This window comes from Thalassophryne amazonica, chromosome 3, assembly GCF_902500255.1.
Source record: "Thalassophryne amazonica chromosome 3, fThaAma1.1, whole genome shotgun sequence".
NCBI classification, from domain to species: Eukaryota; Metazoa; Chordata; class Actinopteri; order Batrachoidiformes; family Batrachoididae; genus Thalassophryne; species Thalassophryne amazonica.
Genome location: NC_047105.1, coordinates 94,035,764 through 94,056,179, shown reverse-complemented (window position 1 = coordinate 94,056,179; position 20,416 = coordinate 94,035,764). Strand labels below are relative to the sequence as shown.

At 41.9% G+C, this 20,416-nt stretch overlaps 1 long non-coding RNA gene across 1 annotated transcript; it reads left to right on the top strand.

Annotated features, from left to right (window-relative positions):
* Positions 1-16,859: 16,859 nt before the first annotated feature.
* On the top strand, positions 16,860-18,323 carry LOC117507974. The gene is made up of 3 exons (XR_004559918.1): positions 16,860-16,956; positions 17,239-17,316; positions 18,248-18,323. It is a non-coding gene; the product is annotated as an uncharacterized LOC117507974 (long non-coding RNA).
* Positions 18,324-20,416: the final 2,093 nt, after the last annotated feature.

The window sequence follows — 20,416 nt, the reverse complement described above, 5'->3', positions numbered from 1 at the left end:
ATGCTTCTCCTCTGCTGTGACAGACTCAGCCATGTTTCTAACAGACATGCCAACCTGGAAGTAAAAAAAAAAACTGTCATGCATTTCTAGGCAATGGAACTCACGAGGCTGCTATGACCATGAAAATCATTGCCTAGCGTAAAACAGTTAATCTACATGTTTAGCCGTCGATGTGAAACAGAGATTAGATGGATAATGTTCGGTGATTAACCTTAGTTGGCTAAGTAAGTTTAGTAGACTAAAACATTAGACTGCTTTATGAAAGCGGGTCCAGGCCTCCCTTGTAAAAGAGATCTCGATCTCAATGGGACTAACCTCATTAAATTAAATGTGCATGCTTGGATGCGATGTCAGTGTTTGTAAACAAGAAGTATCCTATATTAAAATACTAAAAACCTTCTGTGCCATGTCCTCCTCCATGAGGTTCTTTGACGGGCCACTATTATTTTTAAATCTTATTTTCTAGCTTGCAGTGTTGTGTATAGAAACTGAATGCATTTATGTCAGGTGTGACATCTTTTCCAGTTGTGATTTACGACTTTGATGGTAAACACATCATTAGTGTCACGGTGCTGGAACACTTTGAGGTCCCACCTCCTACACCTTCGGAAACAGTAACTTCACTTATGGTTTTGTATGCATGGCTTCAAAAGTGACTCTTTACAACCAGATTTTTGACATCTTTTTAATGGTTTTATTAAAGAATTTCCACTCTCAGATGCTCAGAATTTCTAGGGATAGAGAACCTTTTGGATATTTTCATGGGTTATTAGCATGTATTGAACCACACCAGCAGATGAGTGAATTTTGTTGTGAGCCTGAGCGCGTCACGTGACCATCCTGTCCGCTGCTGGTTGAGTGAAGCGTGTTAGCAGGTAACAAAAACAACATTTTTCACATTTATTCCCACACCTAACCTTGCACGTTTGAATCACGGCCGTGCAGCACACATTTTGTGGAATATTGTGTTTTCCCCCCCTCGCTTTAATTTTTCGAAGAGTTTCTCAGCTAATGTATATATATATATTTTTTTTCAGTTGTCTTGTTCCCCGGTGCTCTGCTGTGAGGCCATTTTTCGTTACATTTGATTCGGCTTTTTGTTGTTAGCTGCTTAGCCCATTTAAATGTCGACAACAAGCTTGGTGTAACGTCCAGTACTGCGACAACTGTTCGGCTCTACGAATACATATAAGACTGTAGCCACCCAGGTAGGTGGTCGTATGTGGTTAGGACTGTTAGCTTGTTTGTCGCTGCACCGTTTGTTTCCAGTGTAGCTTTAACTAAAGGGGTTAGCATGTTAGCTGGCTAAGTTGAGCTGACGTTAGCGAGGACAAAGGGGCTCCGTCGAGTCGGTCAGAGCTCTGCTGGAAGCGACGCTGCGGTAATCTCATGTGTTTTTGTCAGGTTGAATAGAAATACAGATACGCGTCTGACTAACATTATTAGCATGGCTATTACTGAGGCTAATTGCCTGTTGGTTAACTTGACTTGCAGTCGTAAATGCATCACATAAACAGCGACTTTACCGATTTTAGTTTTGTTTTTTTTGTCAACATGCCAAAGCAAATTAAATTAACCCCGTTACATAGTATTGATATTGCTGATTTGTTATTGTGTCTTGTGATGTGCATGCATAACACTTCCAGTTATTGTTAAATGTTTTATTTCTCATACACAAATGCCGATTGCTACGACGTGTTTATAAGTGAAGGAATGATGTTTAACACAGCTGGACTGTTTAGTTTTCTCATTGAAATTTTGTTGTAATCTTGATCGATTCTGCATAGCTTTGTTCCGTGCTGCAGCCAATAGCTGTGCTGTATTTAAAAACGTCACTCAGGTGCATTCACATTGAGCTGGACGCTATTGTTCTCAAAATAAAACACTGGCTGCTTGAAATTAAATGTTCATACATAAATACAAAGTAAAGAATGATTGAAAGTGAAGCAACATATGTCTACATGTGTTCTGCTATTTGTAAATCTCTTCAAATGCATGAACACGTGTATACATGTTCACATAATAAATAACATTGAACCGAATGTGTAGCAACAATAATCAAATTCACTTGGTGTTTAAAAACATCATCTGTTCTTGATTTTTGCTTCTTCATGAATCAGTCAGGTATGGGCAGTGTGATGTGATGGCCAAGCAGTTGGTGTTCTTATTTGCAGGTCAGACGGTTCCTACTTTTCAAGACCAGTCCTGCACGTTTCCATGGAATAAGAAGTTGCATCAGAAAGGGCATCTGGTCTAAAATTTGGGACAAATCAACATGCAGATCCATCTCTGATTGGCTGTGGTGACCCAGAGTGGGGAAAAAAGACAGACGTTTCTTTCATGAATCATTCAAGGGTGGCTTGTAATCACTTACTTAAAGGGCAAATCTCACTACAGCCAACACTACGTGTATTTAAAAAAAGAAGAAGAAGAAGCTGTACCGGGTTATAAATCATTTCTTCCAAGTCTTTAACTTGTGTGGACCCGACATAGCTGATAAAAATAAAATAAGCCAGAGTGCATCAGAAAACCTCAAGGCAGATCCACAGCCATTTTTGAACAAAAATGGTGATGTAACCTTCGGCAGGACAGACTTATAGCTGCCTAAAGGTCAGCCTGGGGCCTGTTACAGTTCACTTCATGCTCAGATTTATGCCAGTACGCAGAGTCAATCCGGTGTTGCCAACCGAACGGTCCCGTCTAGAAATTGGTCAGCCCTGCCTTCACTGCGCATGCGACATTTCGGACCACAGTAGCACATCTTAGACTGACACTGAGTCTAACTCTACACCCAAAGTGATCAAAGGGAATAATGATGATTAACCATCAGATGACAAGGTAAAACCTCTTAAATCATTCTAAAATCAGTTTTAAGCAGAATCGAGCAATAATTTTTGAGCCGCTACTGGCGCTCTGAAGTGACATAGGTAAAGCAGCACATCAGACTCAGACATGCTGCTGTGGCACAGTCAAACACAGTGTCCTGTGTTTTATTATGAAATAATGCTGAATTTATGTGGAAATGATTGTTGTACAAAAGCTTCAGATATCTGTCACTGAGCTAGATGATGACTGGAGTGCAGTTTTAAGCAAAAACAAGGTGATAATTGATGAATCATTGCTCACGCTCAGAAATGACGCATGCACAGTGAAGGAAGGGCGGACCGATTTTTATGGGGGACCTTTCGGTCGGCGACACCAGGTTGCTTTTTGTATACAAATGTAATATGGCGTTAAAGTCAGATTCTTGTATTTGGCTGATCAACGGATGTCTGTCTCCTCTCCTTTGTAGCCTAGAAAAAAAACAGAATTCAGAAAAAAAACAAATGCATCTAAACATTGAATACACAAAAACAAAGTAGCAGTAAATAATAATAATAATAATAATAAATACATACCTTGAAAGACACCTGCATCTGCTGATTTTACTCCTGTGTTAACACCCAGCAGCCATGTAGAATATCAGTCAGCTGTTTGTGCTGCTCTGACACAGCACCACATGTAAAGAAAGTTGTTATCTCCTGTCAGAACTTCCAAATTGTATGAGTTACACATGATGGTCAGTAAACATCCGATTACCGTCATTACATTTGTGTTGCTTCATTCTGTCCACAGCCAATGATGCGGTAAACATCCACATTGATAAAACAAACGTCTGGGAGCCTGGAGTTTGCCAAAAGGCACCTGATAGACTCTCAGACTATGAGAAACAAAATTCTCTGGTCTGATGAGATAAAGATTGAACTCTTTATCGTGAATACCAGGCATCATGTTTGGAGGAAACTAGGCACCATCCCTACAGTGAAGCATGGTGGTGGCAGCATCATCCTGTGGGCATGTTTTTCAGCAGCAGGAACCGGGAGACTAGTCAGGATTTGAGAGAAAAATGAATGCAGCAATGTACAGAGACATCCTGGATGAAAACCTGCTCCAGAGCGCTCTTGACCTCAGACTTGGTAGACGGTTCATCTTTTAGCAGGATAGTGACCCTAAGCACACAGCCAAGATATCAAAGGAGTGGTATATAGAGTTCAAACCTGAATCCTATTGAACATCTCACCAAAGATCTGAAAATGGCGGTGCACTGATGCTTCCTAGCCAACCTGATGGAGCTTGAGAGGTGCTGCAAAGAGGAATGGGCAAAAGTGCCCAAAAATAGGTGCACCAAGCTTGTGGCATCATATTCAAGAAGACTTGAGGCTGTAATTGCTGCCAAAGGTGCATCAACAAAGTATTGAGCAAATGGTGTGAATACTTATGTATATGTGATTTCTTAGGTTTTTTTTTTTAATTATTTTTAATAAATTCGCAACCCCCCCTTCATGTTGTCATTATGGGATGTTGCGAGGAGAATTTTGATGGGGAAAAAATGAAATTACTCCATTTTGGAATAAGGCTGTAATATAATAAAAATATGGGAAAAGTGAAACGCTGTGAATACTTTCCAGATGCACCGTAAACAGATAAACTTGTGCGTCTTTTTCTCATCAGCTCCCGGTATAATGTGAGAGAGATGACTAAAATCTCTGTGACAGCGGCAAAAAACAAACAAACAGACATGTCCCATTCCACGCTTTCGAGAGAGTTCTGCTGACCACAGGAATGGAAGAGATAGCATCCTTTAGACCCAAGAGGGTTTTCCATGCTATGCCAGCTGCATTACTTGTCTTTCCTGGAGGCGCATTAAAAAAACACTCCACTCCCACTTTCCCCCTGAAAAATCTTATCCTTAGGAAAACTGTGCACCTAATGAACATGAATGGTGTTGCTAGACCTGTTCACCATTTTGACATATTCAATGAGAAACCCAACAAAAAAATGCCTAATTCCAGCTGTAAAAAATTGCATTTTACACGTTCTGTTGTGTGGGCCGCTGAAGAGGAGATACTGCTGGCCCACCACCACCAGAGGGCGCCCTGCTTGGAGTGCGGGCTCCAAGCACGAGAGGGCGCCAGACCCAGAGGAAGTGACAGCTGTCACTCATCACACCAGCTGTCACTCATCTACACCAGTACTTAAGCCGGACTGCAACTCCAGCTCCCCGCCGAGAAATCGACTACCGAGAGGTAACTTCTCTGCTGACTCATATCGTTGAGTATTTCTGAACTTCTGTTGCAGCCGGTATCCTGTGGTGTTCGCCCTTATCTGGGGAATTGGCGTGTGGCGTGACGACGACGACTGCGCTACAGATAAGTGGTTACACAAGGAGCTGCACGAGTGTGTGATTCGGAGGTGGAGGTCCTCCTCCTGACTGTGTACAGACTGTAGACCACTGAGTGTAAGGACTTACACTCATTCATCTTGTCTCTGCTTTTTGCCAGCAGTACCAGGTTCGACAGCCGAAGACAGAGGTCACCTGGGGACTCGGGACTTGGCGGCTCCGGTGTTCTTCAGACCGTTGGTGGTGGAGGCCGTGTGGGACGCTGCCTCTCTCTCGTCGGGGTCTTCTATCTTCGAGCCTGCCCACACGTCACCTGGTGTTAATTGACTTTGCAATTTCTGTATATTCAGTTGTGTATTGTCACAACATTAAATTGTTACCTTTTGGCTTACTCATTGTCCATTCATTTGCGCCCCCTGTTGTGGGTCCGTGCTACGACACCTTCCCAACACGTTCCCTTCAATAGACCAGCTGAAATGGATCTGGAAGGAGATTCTCAAAGTGACATCACTGAAATCAACATTTCCCGCAGTCTGTCAAATCTGACTATTTCAAAGCAGCAGATTAAATCAAGATAAATTCCTCATGTTTATTACTTAATATCTCAGGGCATATGGCACCAAAAATAAAATACAGTACATCAATCTATATACATAAAGGGCTACGTCTGTCTGTCTGTCTGTCTGTCCGGGATAAACTCCCAAACTATAATATGTAGCCCTATATATTATGAATCCTCATGACATAGGGAACAAACTGGTACCATTTTTTTAAAAGTTGAACTGAAAGTTACCCCCAAAATAGCCATTTATGTAAGACCATACAAATGTTGAATCATGTGCGATAAACTCCCAAACTATAATATGTAGCCCTAAAAACTATATATATTCTGAATCCTCATGACATGGGGAACAAACTGGTACCATTTTTTTTTTTAAGTTGAACTCAAAATTACCCCCAAAATAGCCATTTATGTAAGACCATACACTGTTGTACCATGTGCTTTTCATGCTGCCACTTCTGTCTGTCTTTCTGTCTGTCCGGGATAAACCCAGACTATAATATGTAGCCCTAAAAACTATATATATTCTGAATCCTCATGACATGGGGGACAAACTGGTACCATTTTGTAAAAAGTTGAACTGAAAATTATCCCAAAATAGCTGATGTATTAACCCATTTCATTCTGTGTGGAAAATGGTTAGCCACAATCACATGATCAGCGATTAGTCAATGTCAAACTTAAGCGTCAATGTAGAGCAGTAAGGTTGACTTATTGCTTATTCAACAATCTCAAGAGATTGATGCATTTACCCAGGAAGATGCTAAGCTACGCTAACAGACTGAAAACTGTTTGCACTCTGGGTTTCTACTACAATACTGAGTTTTCTAATACTATATGTGTGGATGTAGATGTTGAGAGATATGTAACCATCTGTACATATCAGTCAAAATTGCCCCTCGCTCTATGGCCTTGAGATGGTAGGGGGGTATGGTGAGATGCAGCTCCTTTTTATTTAAGGCACGGCCCTTGGACCCTGTTCAGACTGAGATAGTTTTTTTCCCTGAATTTAAGATGAATTATTTGAGTGGGATGTGCAAAGGTCTGGAAGCAATGTGGTTAGAATCTGACTAGCTCGGGGATCATGACTTTTGTGTGCCTACAGTGTCCTTTACACTATGGCAGCACTCAATGCGGCTGTAGGAGCGACTACAGCAAACAGCATTGTTTGTCTGCAGTGCCTTCTTGCCAAGAAAATCTGTCTGGTGTATTCCCTTCCATGTGTCGCACACACCCACGCTGTCATGTCCAGATCCTTTGCGCGCGCGCACACACACACACACACACACCTGCACTGTCATGTCCAGATCCACACATGCTTCCAGACACATCTCTTTCCACTTGAGCTGGATGGAGTTTAGATGTGTATGTAGAATAACACCGATTAAAAAAAAAACAAGTCTGAATGCTTGTTCTAATGAAGCTGTAAAAAGTGTTTTTCACTGCTCAAACCACAACACGGCAGGCTTTTCAAGCCTGAAGGACAAATTGCCTGACTGTTTTCCTCCAGAGGAATGTCTTCAGGCCTTGGTGAGATTATTCAGCTCCTTTCTTATCTCAACCCACAAAGACAATAAACTGACAGACTTACACATGGACAAAGACTGAAGCATGCTCCATTTTTCCCTTTTACCTCACCTCCTGTCCCCCATCATACACCCGATTCCGGCCACCGCTCACGCCACCCCTTTCCCCTCTGGGGGCTGTGCGGTTTTAGCTGCGGCAGGTCCCCATTCCCCCCCAAGCTGGCGGCGGCGCGACTCCAGTTGTAGCGGCTACCACACACTCACATCACCTCAATTTGGATAACGGACTGTTCAAGTTTAGTGCACATAAACAGTGTCAAATGTATATGTGTTGTCTTAATTCTGATGTGTGCCATTATTATGGTAAACAAGTAATAATTGTGGATTAACTGCTGTTTGTCTGTGGAAATGTGAGTGTGGACGTAATCTCGTTGTTGTTGCACTTGTAATGACAATGACAATAAATCTCATCCATCCATCCGTCCATCCATATAAAGAACCAGCCTAAGTGACACTTACAGTGGGGCCAAAAAGTATTTAATCAGCCCCTGATTGTGCAAGTTCTCCTACTTTTTTATCCCACTGTATATTGTTAGATGCCTTCCCTTTGGGGCTGCAAGGGTTGTCTCTAATATTTGACCAGTAACATAGAGAAATCAAAAGAAGTGGAGACAAAAGTAGAACAAACACTTATGGGGGGGCAGCAATAGAAGTTTTGATCAACAAAGTTGAAGCAAAACAAGCGATGCTTTTTGAAACCTTCAGCAATCGCTTGACAACTACAAGGGAAACATTTTTACTTGGAAGTAGATTAGCATTGTGATCATTTCTGCATTATCCAAATATTGAAGAGCTCGTGATAAAAGAAATTAGGGTCCCTTTACACATACTGTGAATTTGGTCAATTTGCACATGAAGTGTGCATGAAGCAGGAATTGTGTGCAAAACATTTAAAATTGCAGCTGCCTCATACACCTGTTGCTACAACTATTTGCGCACACCAGCGGCTGACAGATGGTGTGCGCTGTGCAAGCCCATCGAACCCTCTCGCAGCAGGTGTCGACCACATTCCAGGTGACATGCACGAACATCTAACACTGCTTGCATGGCACTTAGAAAATGGCCATTCACACTATTAACACGACAATAGTCAGCAGACAATCGTTGTGCTGGCAGTAAAATTTGTCTAAGTGCCCCACAAGTGTGGCTTTGGTCTGTGCACTGAATTGACAGAAGGCATGGCCGCTGACAGAAGCGGCTTTGGAGATCTGTCATTATGGACTTGGCGCCCCCTGGTGCCAGTGCCATTAAGACCAATGTTTTTTTGGTTGCGTTTGAAGTAGGGCCTATATTTGTTGATAACATTGAAATCTGGTTGAGGTCTTGATGGCACAGATGGTTATGGGCCATCAAATAAATACAGCCAATTTTGCAAAATGACCAGACTTTGAGTGCCCCCTATATTCAGTGCTATCGATCCCCCAACCAAATATGTATATAAGATGAAAAAGTTTGCCTCCCTATGTCATTTGATAGTTAAACTAGCTTGGGGACTTGATGGTGCTGAATGTTACACCACTTGAAAGATGGGAATTTAATGAAATACGAGGTCTATTAGAAAAGTATCCGACCTTATTATTTTTTTCAAAAACCATATGGATTTGAATCACGTGTGATTACATCAGACATGCTTGAACCCTCGTGGGCATGCAAGAGTTTTTTCACGCCTGTCGGTTACGTCATTCGCCTGTGGGCAGTCTTTGAGTGAGGAGTCGCCCACCCTCTCGTCGATTTTTTCATTGTTTAGGAATGGCTCAGAGACTGCTGCTTTGTTTGATCAAAATTTTTTCAAAACTGTAAGGCACAACTGAGTGGACACCATTCGATAAATTCAGCTGGTTTTCGGTAAAAAATTTTAACGGCTGATGAGAGATTTTGGTCTGGTAGTGTCGCCGTAAGGACGGCCCACGGTTGCCTGACGACGATCTGCGCTTCGAGGCGGCAGCGTCTCGCCGTTTCAAGTTGAAAACTTCCACATTTCAGACTCCTACTGACCCAGTAAGTCGTCAGAGAACAGAGAACTTTCAGAAGAAGTCGGCATGAGGAGTTTATCGGACATTCCATTGTTAACGGACATTTTGTAATGAAAGAACGTGCGGGCAGAAGTCACATGTCGGCCGGACTGCGGGGGGTCGCGACAGGAAAAACACCTCAGTTGGAAACCTTAACGGGCAAGTTGGAACATGCCCAAGCTGTTAAACAATTTCTCAGTTACTCACCTGTTGAAAGCCATCAAAAGCCGTCTGAATTTTACAAATGTTTTTCAACACGGAGGTGTTTTTCCTGTCGCGGTGCACACAGATGTGCCGAGTCATCACAGAAACGACTCGGCGAATTTGCGCGCACGTCTTTCATTAAAAAATGTCCTTAAACAGTGGAATGTCCGCATAAAGTCCTCATGCCGGCCTCTTCTGAATCTTCTCTGTTCTCTCACGACGTCCTGGTTGAATTAAGCCTTAAATTAGGATGTTTTCAGGTCGAAACAGGTCGACGACGGCGCCTGGAAGCGCTGCAGGACGTCCCGCTCCGTGGGAAGTCCTTACACCGACAGAAACACCCCATAATCTCTCATCAGCCGTTAAACTTTTCACCGAAAACCAGCTTAATTTCTCGAATAGTGTTCACTCGGATATTCCTCACAGGTCCAGAAAAAATTTTGATAAAGCAACGCGCGCTGTCTCGAGCAGCGTGTGAAACAAAGGAATTCAGCCGAGAGGGCTGGACCACATCTCACTCAAGGCCTGCCCACAGGGAAATGACGTCACCGACACGCGTGAAAAAACTCACGCATGCGCACGAGGGTTCAAGCATGATTGGTGTAGTCACATGTCATTCAAATCCATATAGTTAAAAAAAAATAAAAGGGTCGGTTTATTATCTGAGACCTCGTATAAGTTTTTGCGTATTTTTGCCTTGAACTTTGATGACCCCTAGCAAGATCACCATTTGGTTTTCGGTCGAGGAAAGTTGGGAAAGTTCATTTCTTGGTAGGTTCCATCTCTGAGCCAAGTTTCATTGAAATCCGAGTCGGCTTGAATTACACCCTAAACCTGCCTGAACCTTAAAAAGTTTTTATAAAAGTGCTTATATTACGCCTAAAACAAGTATTGGTGGGATGATCAGGTCTCACCATTAAAATAATCAAGTTATTTAGCCACTATATAAAGCTATAGATCGGCATTAGAAGCCCCAGACTCTTGATAGAACAATAACGGAATGGCAGAACGTAGTGTTGTACACTACTGCCATCTATAGGCTGAAAGGAGTACGTTCTGCCATTCCGTCATTGTTCTTTTAATATATAGATGATTTACCGTCCCCTGCGGGATTGGCGTGTGAGTCCAGAATATAAATATCTGTGTCCATTGTTCAGTGTTGTTAGGTAATGTAGCTTGTAGCTTCTCTAAAAGTATTAGTCCTATCAATGTTCAGGTTTGGCACCATACCAAATGGAAAATGTCACCTCTCCCCAGTTTGTGCATGATTAAAATTGCATGCACGCACAGCTGTTTGTCGTTTCTACATTCTGTTGTACGCAGGTGCTTTTAATTTGACAGAGACTGGCGGAAGACAATGAAAGCAGTACACATTTCACTCATGGTGCCAACATGACACTTATCTCACTCATTGTAACAGCAACATAACACTTAAGTAAACTGACTAAACCAGTTGAAACTGCAAAAAACACAAATCAATAACACTAGCAACACTGTTAAACTAATATGAAAACACAATACCATTTAAAAACCCAAACCTCAAACTCCCATGGTGCATTGCAGCACATCCATAATTTTTTGGTTAGCTAAAATGCTAATTTCTCCCAAAAATATTTGTCCAAAATACATAAGCATACCAACAGCAAATGTCAACTCTCCCCGGTTTTTGGCATGATCAAAACCATACACATGCACACACGCACACAGAGGCAACTTGGCTATTATAATATATAACCCCAATTCCACTGAAGTTGACACGTTGTGTAAAATGGAAATAAAAACAGAATACAATGATTTGCAAATCCTCTTCAACCTATATTCAATTGAATACACCACAAAGACAAGATATTTAATGTTTAAACTGATAAACACACTGTTGTAACACGTACAGAATATGGCTTGGCATTGTCTTGCTGAAATAAGCAGGGACGTCCCTGAAACAGACGTTGCTTGGATGGCAGCATGTGTTGCTCCAAAACCTGGATGTACCTTTCATCATTCATGGTGCCACCACAGATGTGTAAGTTGCCCAAGCCATGGGCACGAACACACTATACCATCACAGATGCTGGCTTTTGAACTTTCCGCTGGTAACAATCTGGATGGTCTTTTTCCTCTTTTGTCTGGTGGACACGACGTCCATGATTTCCAAAAACAGTTTGAAATGAGGACTCAGCAGACCACAGGACACAGTTCAAGATAGGCTCCTGCCCCTCTGTGACACTTAGTTGGAGTAAACGGGTATAGAAGATGGATGGATACAGAAGCGGGGGGCGGGGGGTTACAATGGAGAAAAAAGTTGAGAACCATTGACTAAAGCTTTGGCAGCATGTAATTATAGAAACAACTTGTCTTTCCTTTTTTTAATAACTAAATGCTTTAACTCAAGCATGCACATTCTTGTAGAAGAGCATCTGACATAGGTCATGTTGCATCCTCTGTGGTGGTCCTGGATGAACTTTAAATACCACTGTCTTGCAAATTGATTTTTGGGTTAAATGGCATTTATGTATAAGAAGTTGTTACAGTTCTGTTGTGATGAGTTTATTAGTACCTGTGTTTAAATTTCTTGGTTATAATGCTGATAACTGCCTTCTTGATCCATGCATTAAATGATTACTTTGAAAGAATTACAGCATTACAAATTTACACTTTGTGTCTTTGTCCTGGCTCTCAACCTTGCAAGACTAGTCAGGACAGAGACTCCTGAATGATCAATATTCATGATCTTCAATTTACAGATGACTGTGCCCCAGTAGCCCATGCAGAACAGGACCTGCAAACAATAACCACCCGATTGGTGCTTGCTGAACAGAGCTATGGCCTAACAATCAGGCTAAAAAAGACTGAAGTTCAATAAGGGCATCCACCAGAGTCATCCTACATAGAGGACATCAGGCTTAACCCAGTAACCAGCTTTTGCTACCTTGGCAGCATTATGTCATCAGATGGTAGCCTTGACTTGGAAATTGAGGCCAGGCTCAGGAAAGCCAGCTTTGCCTTTGGTAAAGTCAGAGGTCATCTCTGGTCTCAAAGTCGCATCTGACTTACCACCATATAATTGCAAAGTATATCGGGCAGTAGCGGAGGTGGGATGAAGTTACCATCAAGTCACTCTCAAGTCATGAATCAGCAAGTCTCAAGTCATAATGACCACCAATTGTTTGCAAGCTGACTTGAGACTTGACTTGGGACTTGCAGATTGATGACTTGAGAATGACTTGACAGTGACTTCGTCCCACCTCTGGGCAGTAGTGCTGTCCACCTTATTGTATTGGTGTGCCGCTTGGTGTCCCTACAAACGACACTTTAAACAACTAGATAAACTCCCAAGAACAGCATCTACGTTCAGGCCACTTCATGAAAAGGGGTCACCAATATGTGACATGAGGGTCAATCTTTAAACTTCCTAGCAACGTGTTATAGACTGTGAGTTATGAATATACGGACCATGGGGAATACATAATAATTCAAATAATGAATGTTTATGAGTTCAGTGGTACGAATATTTCATGAGGTGAAAGCTGGAACAAACCATTCAACTTGGCGTCCAGTGATGCTGTGCACCAATTCGGACTTCCATTTAAAAAAAAATAAAAGACTTTGTGTAGTTCCTCAGTCCAGCCAAAAATCATGTCAGCGTTTCATGTGAACAGTTCTTCATGCATCCAGACGGCTTACAGCGGAGTGAATTTTGTGTGTGTGTGTGTGTGTGTGAGTGTAGCAGCGTCAGTTAGCTCAATCAAATCATCGTGTTATTGTCCCCTGTACGCAAGCACGCACGCAACCGGCTCAGTCGACTGTGTACGTCCTCGGTGCAGTGAAAAAAAAAATCATATCAGAAATGAGTCCAGCTTTTCTTTCTCTCTTGCTGCTAACAGACAGCACAGTGAATTTGTTGTGTGTGTATCTTACAAGAATTGGCAGCGTCAGCGCATGATCATGTGTGTGCGCATGCACAAGGATGTGGGTGTGTGTGTGCAGAGTGCAATGGTACCAGATGTATGGAACCAAATTTGCACTCTAAATGGAACCAAGCTGCACTCTAAATGCAATGCAACACAAATGGGATGAATTAATCCATGTTATGTGACATACAAAGCACCAATCAAATGACAAGGATCCACTCAGGGATCCAAGGCTCCACTTATATACAATCCACTATTGAGATAACTCATGATATACTTTTTTTGGATGGGCTCGCTAGCCCCAGAGCGCTATTTTTGGTGGCTGTCTTAGGCCTCAAGTTTAACTGGTCGAACCGGGATGCGAAACATACATAAAGCGAATAATTGATAACTGTTACTTCATTGTTCAACTAAATTTGATCTCTCAGTGGCTCTCAAGAGTGATACTTTCAAACAACACAACTTGAGTTTTATTAATTGAATAAATTTGCAGTTTAGGAACATGGGTTTTAAATGTAACAGAGCGGGACACTACGGGTTACATTCAACACCGCATTTTTGGCATGCTCTCTGCAGCCGTATGGAGTGATTAAGACAATGGTCTATGGGGGAAATTAATTCTACCTTGTGCCCTTCAAATCAGAAGTAAATTCATCTGAATTAGTTGAAGTGATTTTTGTTTACCAAAATAACACTTAGATGCTTTATGTCACAAATTTGGTGGGGTTTGGTGTCCTGCTTTTCAGATAAAAACCCAAAAAAGAAAAATTCCAAGATAATTATGTACTCTGTTATGACTCTGTTATGTTTTCCCTGCAGTAGGGCTGTTCTGTTTGTACTAACCACTAATGTCCGCTTGTGTAATGGTGACCCCTTTTCATGAAGTGACCTGTTTCTTAATGCACCTAACTTGACAGGACAAGGTACCCAACACAGAAGTTCTCTCAAGGCCAACATGCCTTCATCATCTTCAATTGTCCTGGGTGCACAACTGTGTTGGACAGGCCATGTGTTCCATATGAATGATGGATGCCTGCCAAGGATATCCTGTACAGGCAGCTCTCTGCAGGACATCACAAAAAAGGGGTACAGAAATTGCTGGCATACCAACTAACACCTGGGAAAATACGGCGCAAAACCACAATGTATGGAAAAACACAGATGACAGGGATGTAGTACAAGTACAGGAGGGCATAGTAGAGGCTTACTGGGAACGTCATTGGAGGAAAGCTGAATGTTCACCCATCAGCCTGACCACACTGGAATCTACACATGCAATTTCTGTGGCTGAGCCTTCCATTCCAGAATTTGCTTTAGTAGCCACTTACTCAAATGTGCCCAGTACCTCAACCAGACCCCAACCTGGAGTAGTCATCTTCTACTAAGATGGACAGCGTGAAAGAGACAAATTTGCAAATAACTGATGATATGACTTGATATAAATACTTTGATTGGCTTTGAAACTTAAGATACTGAATGGTAATTGGAGCTATCTTGAGGATTTATGTGCTGTAAAAGAGCCATCAAATATCTGTTGTGTTGTGTCCATTGATTTTATGTACAGTCCATAATGGTCTCATAATGAGGATATACTCAATCACTCACTCATCTTCAACCGCTTACTCCAATTAAGGGTCACAGGGCTGGAGCCTATCTCAGCAGTCATAGGGCTTGAGGCGGGGTACACCCTGGACAGGACACTAGTCTGTCGCAGAATGAGGACATAACCTGTGCTAATTTCTGTATTAAAAATAAATTTTCTTGTATTTTGAGTATGTTTCTGTGTAGACTAAAGTTCATATTGACATGTTAAACCTAGTCCTGCCTCTGTGTGCAGCAGTTGTAAGTTTCCCCAGCGTCTCTGTTTGCCAGGCTGTATTACATGTTAGTGAAAAAATGTTGTACAGTGAAAAAGCCTATTCTCTCTACTCTAAGGGCATTGTCTAAAGCCCCCATCACATCACATAGCAAAAATGTGAGGAGCCATCCCGACACGGCAAACATTGCCATTAACTGACACAGTCGGGAGGAAAAGGGGCGTGGTCCAAAGGCATCCGGACTGCCTCGTCCACACCTGCACCATGGCATCCAAAGCGTGTTTAGACAGCAGGTGGATGACACAGATTGCTGTCCATAAAATTGATGACACAGATTGATGGCCATAAAAGGCGCTGCAGTCTGCCCGATCTCCAATTCTGCAGGGCAGACCGGAGCGCTGTTTTCCTCATGCGCATGTCCATACTGTGTGTGTGGCACAACTGCGCTGCACGCACACGCGTGGGGCTGTAAGTATCACTCAGGTGTGTGTGTGTGTGCGTGCACGCACATAACACTGCCTTTGCCACTAAGCACACGTGGACAAGTGGACAGCTTCACTCTAAAGTTTGCTGTCAGTTGGGCCATACAGTCCCTCAGACGGAGCCTTTACAAGGAACTTTCTTTTTCCTTGTCTGCACAGTTCAGCAGCAGAACACAACTCTGGACACCGCGATGGTTGGATTATCACATGGAAATTTAATTTTTTTTTTTTTGGGGTGAGGATTCTAATCACAGGCTGCTGTTCTGGCCTCATGTCCTCATCTGTGAGTCTATATATATATATATATATATATATATATAATATATATATATATATATACATTACATTGGTCCACTTTGGTTGTTTTAAAGTGCTTAATGAATAAAGTTGGTTGGTTGGATGATTCATACTTGGCTGGGAGACCTCTTGAGAACACCAAGAGCTGTCAGCAGGTTTCTCCATGTACAAGTGGAGTTGCATCAGGGAGGGAATATGGCATAAATCCCAATTTCAGATCTCTCCCAGATCCACCATGGTGACCCTGAGTAACTAGGAGCTGCTGAAAGGCTCCCCCCCCCCCCCCCCCCCCAAAAAAATGCTGGCTGAAAAAGTGTAAAATATTTTTCTTTAAAAGTGTAAAATCTGATAAATGTAACAAAGTTTGAGCGAGGTCAAATGTTTAAGGCTGTGTATCTGACGTATCTAACCTACCTAACTTATTAACCTAACTGAAGCAACAAGAGGGGAACTAGAATGTTGGTTCTGCCCTCCACACACTGTATAAGATGTGTGTAACACGACACTGGGTTCCAGTCCCTCCTTGACCTAGTTTTCCCCCAAAGCTATTGCATCACCTGACCAAGTGTGCACACTGCATTTGCCTCCACAAGGGCCTTATTCATGATTGTGCAATAGCACATAGCCAGGCTGACAAATACACTCTTGTGTTTTTATTTGCAGTCACACAGGACAAGCTTTTAAGGCTCTGCTAGATTATAATAAATTAAAGGCCTTCATTTGGAATTGAACGCTGTCAACCAGTTAGATGTTGTCACTAATCCTCTTGCATTTCCTATTTCCCTTGCAGATTTTTCTATTTGTACATACAGAGTTTTGTATATACTGTATATGAGCTCACTGGGCAGTGACAAGGCCCGGGGCCCTCGGGAAAAAGTGTTGCCTGTTGTTTCTCACACATCTCAACAACCACAGAAACAGGTACAGGTGAGTCACTGCACCCATATCAACCTGAAAGGTTGTTCTTATGCCAACCCTCATATATCTCTCATTTACAGTTGTGAAACAGAATCACAGTGGACACATGAATTTTGATCAGATTTGTTCACAAATACTCAGTAAACATTCTATTAGCTACACAATTGCTTGGTTGATACTTCTGTTTCCAGTTATAGGCAATGAAAAAATATGAATTCATCTTTGAAGCTAGAACACATTTACATTGCTTTCACCAGTTTCACATGTTTGCCAATTGATTAATTGTTGCAGGCTACAGCTGAGCAGATCCGGCTTGCCCAGATGATCTATGACAAGAATGATGGTGACTTTGAGGACAAAGTTAACCAGGTAAGGAACACTCACCCAGGCATTCCCTTATAGGCCGTGTCACACTGTGATGGATAGTGCAAAAGGATTAGTTATGTATTTAAATATTTTGTCATTTAGCACAATCATGTAATCCATCAGTCTTCTAAATTTTGCATATTCAGCCTTCTCGGAGTCCCTGACTGGAGTCTTGCATAGGGCTCCAGTGGGGGACTCCATTGTCCTGCTGGGGGACTTCAATGCACATGTGGGCAATGACAGACACCTGGGGAGGCATTATTGGGAGGAACAGCCTCCCTGATCTAAACCCAAGCTGCCGTTTGTTATTGGACTTCTGTGTTTGTCATGGACTGTCCATAACGTACACCATGTTCAAACATAGGGATGCTCATAAGTGTACATGGTACCAGAGCACCCTAGGCTGAAGGTCAGTGATCGATTTTGTGATTGTTTCAATTTGTTTGGATTCCAAATCTAAGTGTAGTAGCATGTTCTGTGTTTCATGATTTGAATTTTTTGTGCTGTTCAAACAAGGATAGGCCTACAAACTTCTGTTAGGTCTACTCCTTTTAAAAGAATAATGGTATTTTTTTAATGGAAATTATCAATCCATTTTCTGAAATGAAACAAGTAAGGTAGGATTTGTAACACAATTCATGCCTCAGCTACATGTATTTTCCTGTTGCTGCCGCTGGCAATCATCCAAGCCAGTGAGGAGAGCTTCAAGCACGAGGAACTTCTGTGACTCTGACCAACTGCGGTCTCAGCGATCCCCCAATTTTCTGCATGAACAGACTAGTAGAGGATTGCTCAATCTAGGAGAGTGCTGAGACTGAGACACCGGGAAAGGGAAGTTTGGGGTCCCTTGTTAGAGCTGTTGCCCGATCCCGGATAAGCGGTTGAAGATATACATACATAATTTTAGTATATGCCTTTGTTTTTCTCCACAAAGCTGATGGAGGTGACTGGAAAGAATCAAGATGAGTGCATGGTCGCACTCCATGATTGCAACGAGGATGTTAGTAGAGCCATTAACTTCCTCCTGGAGAGCACATCGGACATGGTAAGGATAGAGCTATCACTGATGACTTGTACCTCATTTAGTCTGGTTATAAATGTCATGTTTGCACAAACATTTTATTTCTGGACAGGAGAATATGTACTGTAGCCACTATCCATGATCTCTTGGCCAGTTAACAGCTTCATGTATCTTTGGTTTCACTAAAACCATCTGGCATTTTATACGTCTCCTCCCTAGACTAAAGCAGCAGCGGGAAAGATTACCATAATGATCATTATATAATTAACACATATAACATTAGTCAGATGATACAGTCAGCTTTTGTGTGCTGCAAGTCAATCCATGTGATATCACCGAAGGCCTCTTGACTGACCATCTCAGATTGGCTTCATACTTCATATTTGATACCATAATACATATTTGGTTCAAGATACCTGTTTCATATTTTGTGCATTTGCTAAGCAGACGTTAAACCGGATGTTCCATTGTTTTTGTTGAGAGGTTGAAAGAATTTGTCCATCTGTGAGCGCTGTAGCCAGATACCGTAATGGCACTCAAAAGTTAAGTGTTTGCAACTTTTGCCACTTAGCACAGTGAAAAGAACAAACCAGGTGTTGTTGTATCTTTAATAAGGAGGAACAACAAACAGCGAGAGATAGATTATTTAAGTGCAGAGAGTCACCCGGTTTTAATTACGTAAATGATATTACAGAGAGAAATTAATCTGTAACCTCAGAAAAAGTTAATTTTCATAATGAAATTAAGATCACTAGTATCTTGTTTGTGGCAGATGTAATGTGTTGACAAACATGGTATAATTTTTTTCTATCTTGTTTCAACATCTGGGCTGAGATGAACATTCATTCAAGTCTCTCATATAGTCTGATCTTGTGCACTTGTTTTGACAAATAGTGGCTGTACAATGTGGACTGAGTTTGAATAAATTAAATGGCACAGAAAATACAGATTTATGGTGAAACTCAAATATTGATCATATCCATCGATTTCTATTTATGTATGGTTGTTACACACTAACCAAGATGGCAGCGCTCTGGAAACGGCCAGTGGATCAGCCTGGTGCTCCACCTAGTGAGTAAAGAAATCGATGATGGTGGCAGCAGACATCAAACGCAAGACACTTTTCACTCATGGTGTCAACGCTTCACCAAACTAATTACACTACAAAACAACAAATCTATGACACTGCTAATCCATGAACCACAATAACAATAAAACTCCCATGATGCATTGCAGCACAACAATTCCGTCTTAGCTACCGGCCCGGTGATCGTTACAATATTTATAAACTATTAACAGAGCTGCATTCACAAACAAAACAAATGCAGGAAAACAATTCCAAACACGATCGTTGTCTTTATAAAAAGCAGTAAATTGCAGTGCTAATAGTCACAGATTACCTCCTCAAACACAGGAATGGCTCACCTGTGTTTGTGCAGTGCAACTGGTAAAAAGCTACACCTCATCCATTGCGAAAACCCACAAATTTTGTCTTTAGGCTACATAAAAATACAGCAATGTGTCTTTTCACTTAACAAAAAAGGTAAAGATTGCATGTACACACTGTTAATTTATGCCCTGCCCCTTCTGTGCACTCTCAGAAGGGGCAGGGCACGCTCACTAGGCCTTTGTTGCGCATGCGTCATTTCCTTGCGTCAGCCACGGTTCACCAATTATCTTGTTTCTGCTTAAAATTATACTCCAGTCTATCTCAGCGACAGATATCTGAAGTTTTTGTACAACAATCATCCCCACATAAATTGTTCTTTCATGTAGCTGGCCACAATACAGTATATCATGTAGAGATGACAGTGTTTGGGTTGTTTTTTAATTTATTTTTCATGTGTTCATTTTGGGTTTGTGATCGCCTTTGAATTTACCCAGAAGCCCCTGCAGTGCTTCAACTCGAAACTGGTTTATCAGTAGCTGACAATGGACCGAGTCAATACTAAAACTTAGCGGTTAGCTGTAACTTCCCTAAATTTTTTTTAGCGGTATATCGGTTTAGCATTATAAAAGTTAAGTTTTCAGTTAGTGGATTAGCAGGTGTCAAAGCCATGTTGGATTGTGAACTGAATACAT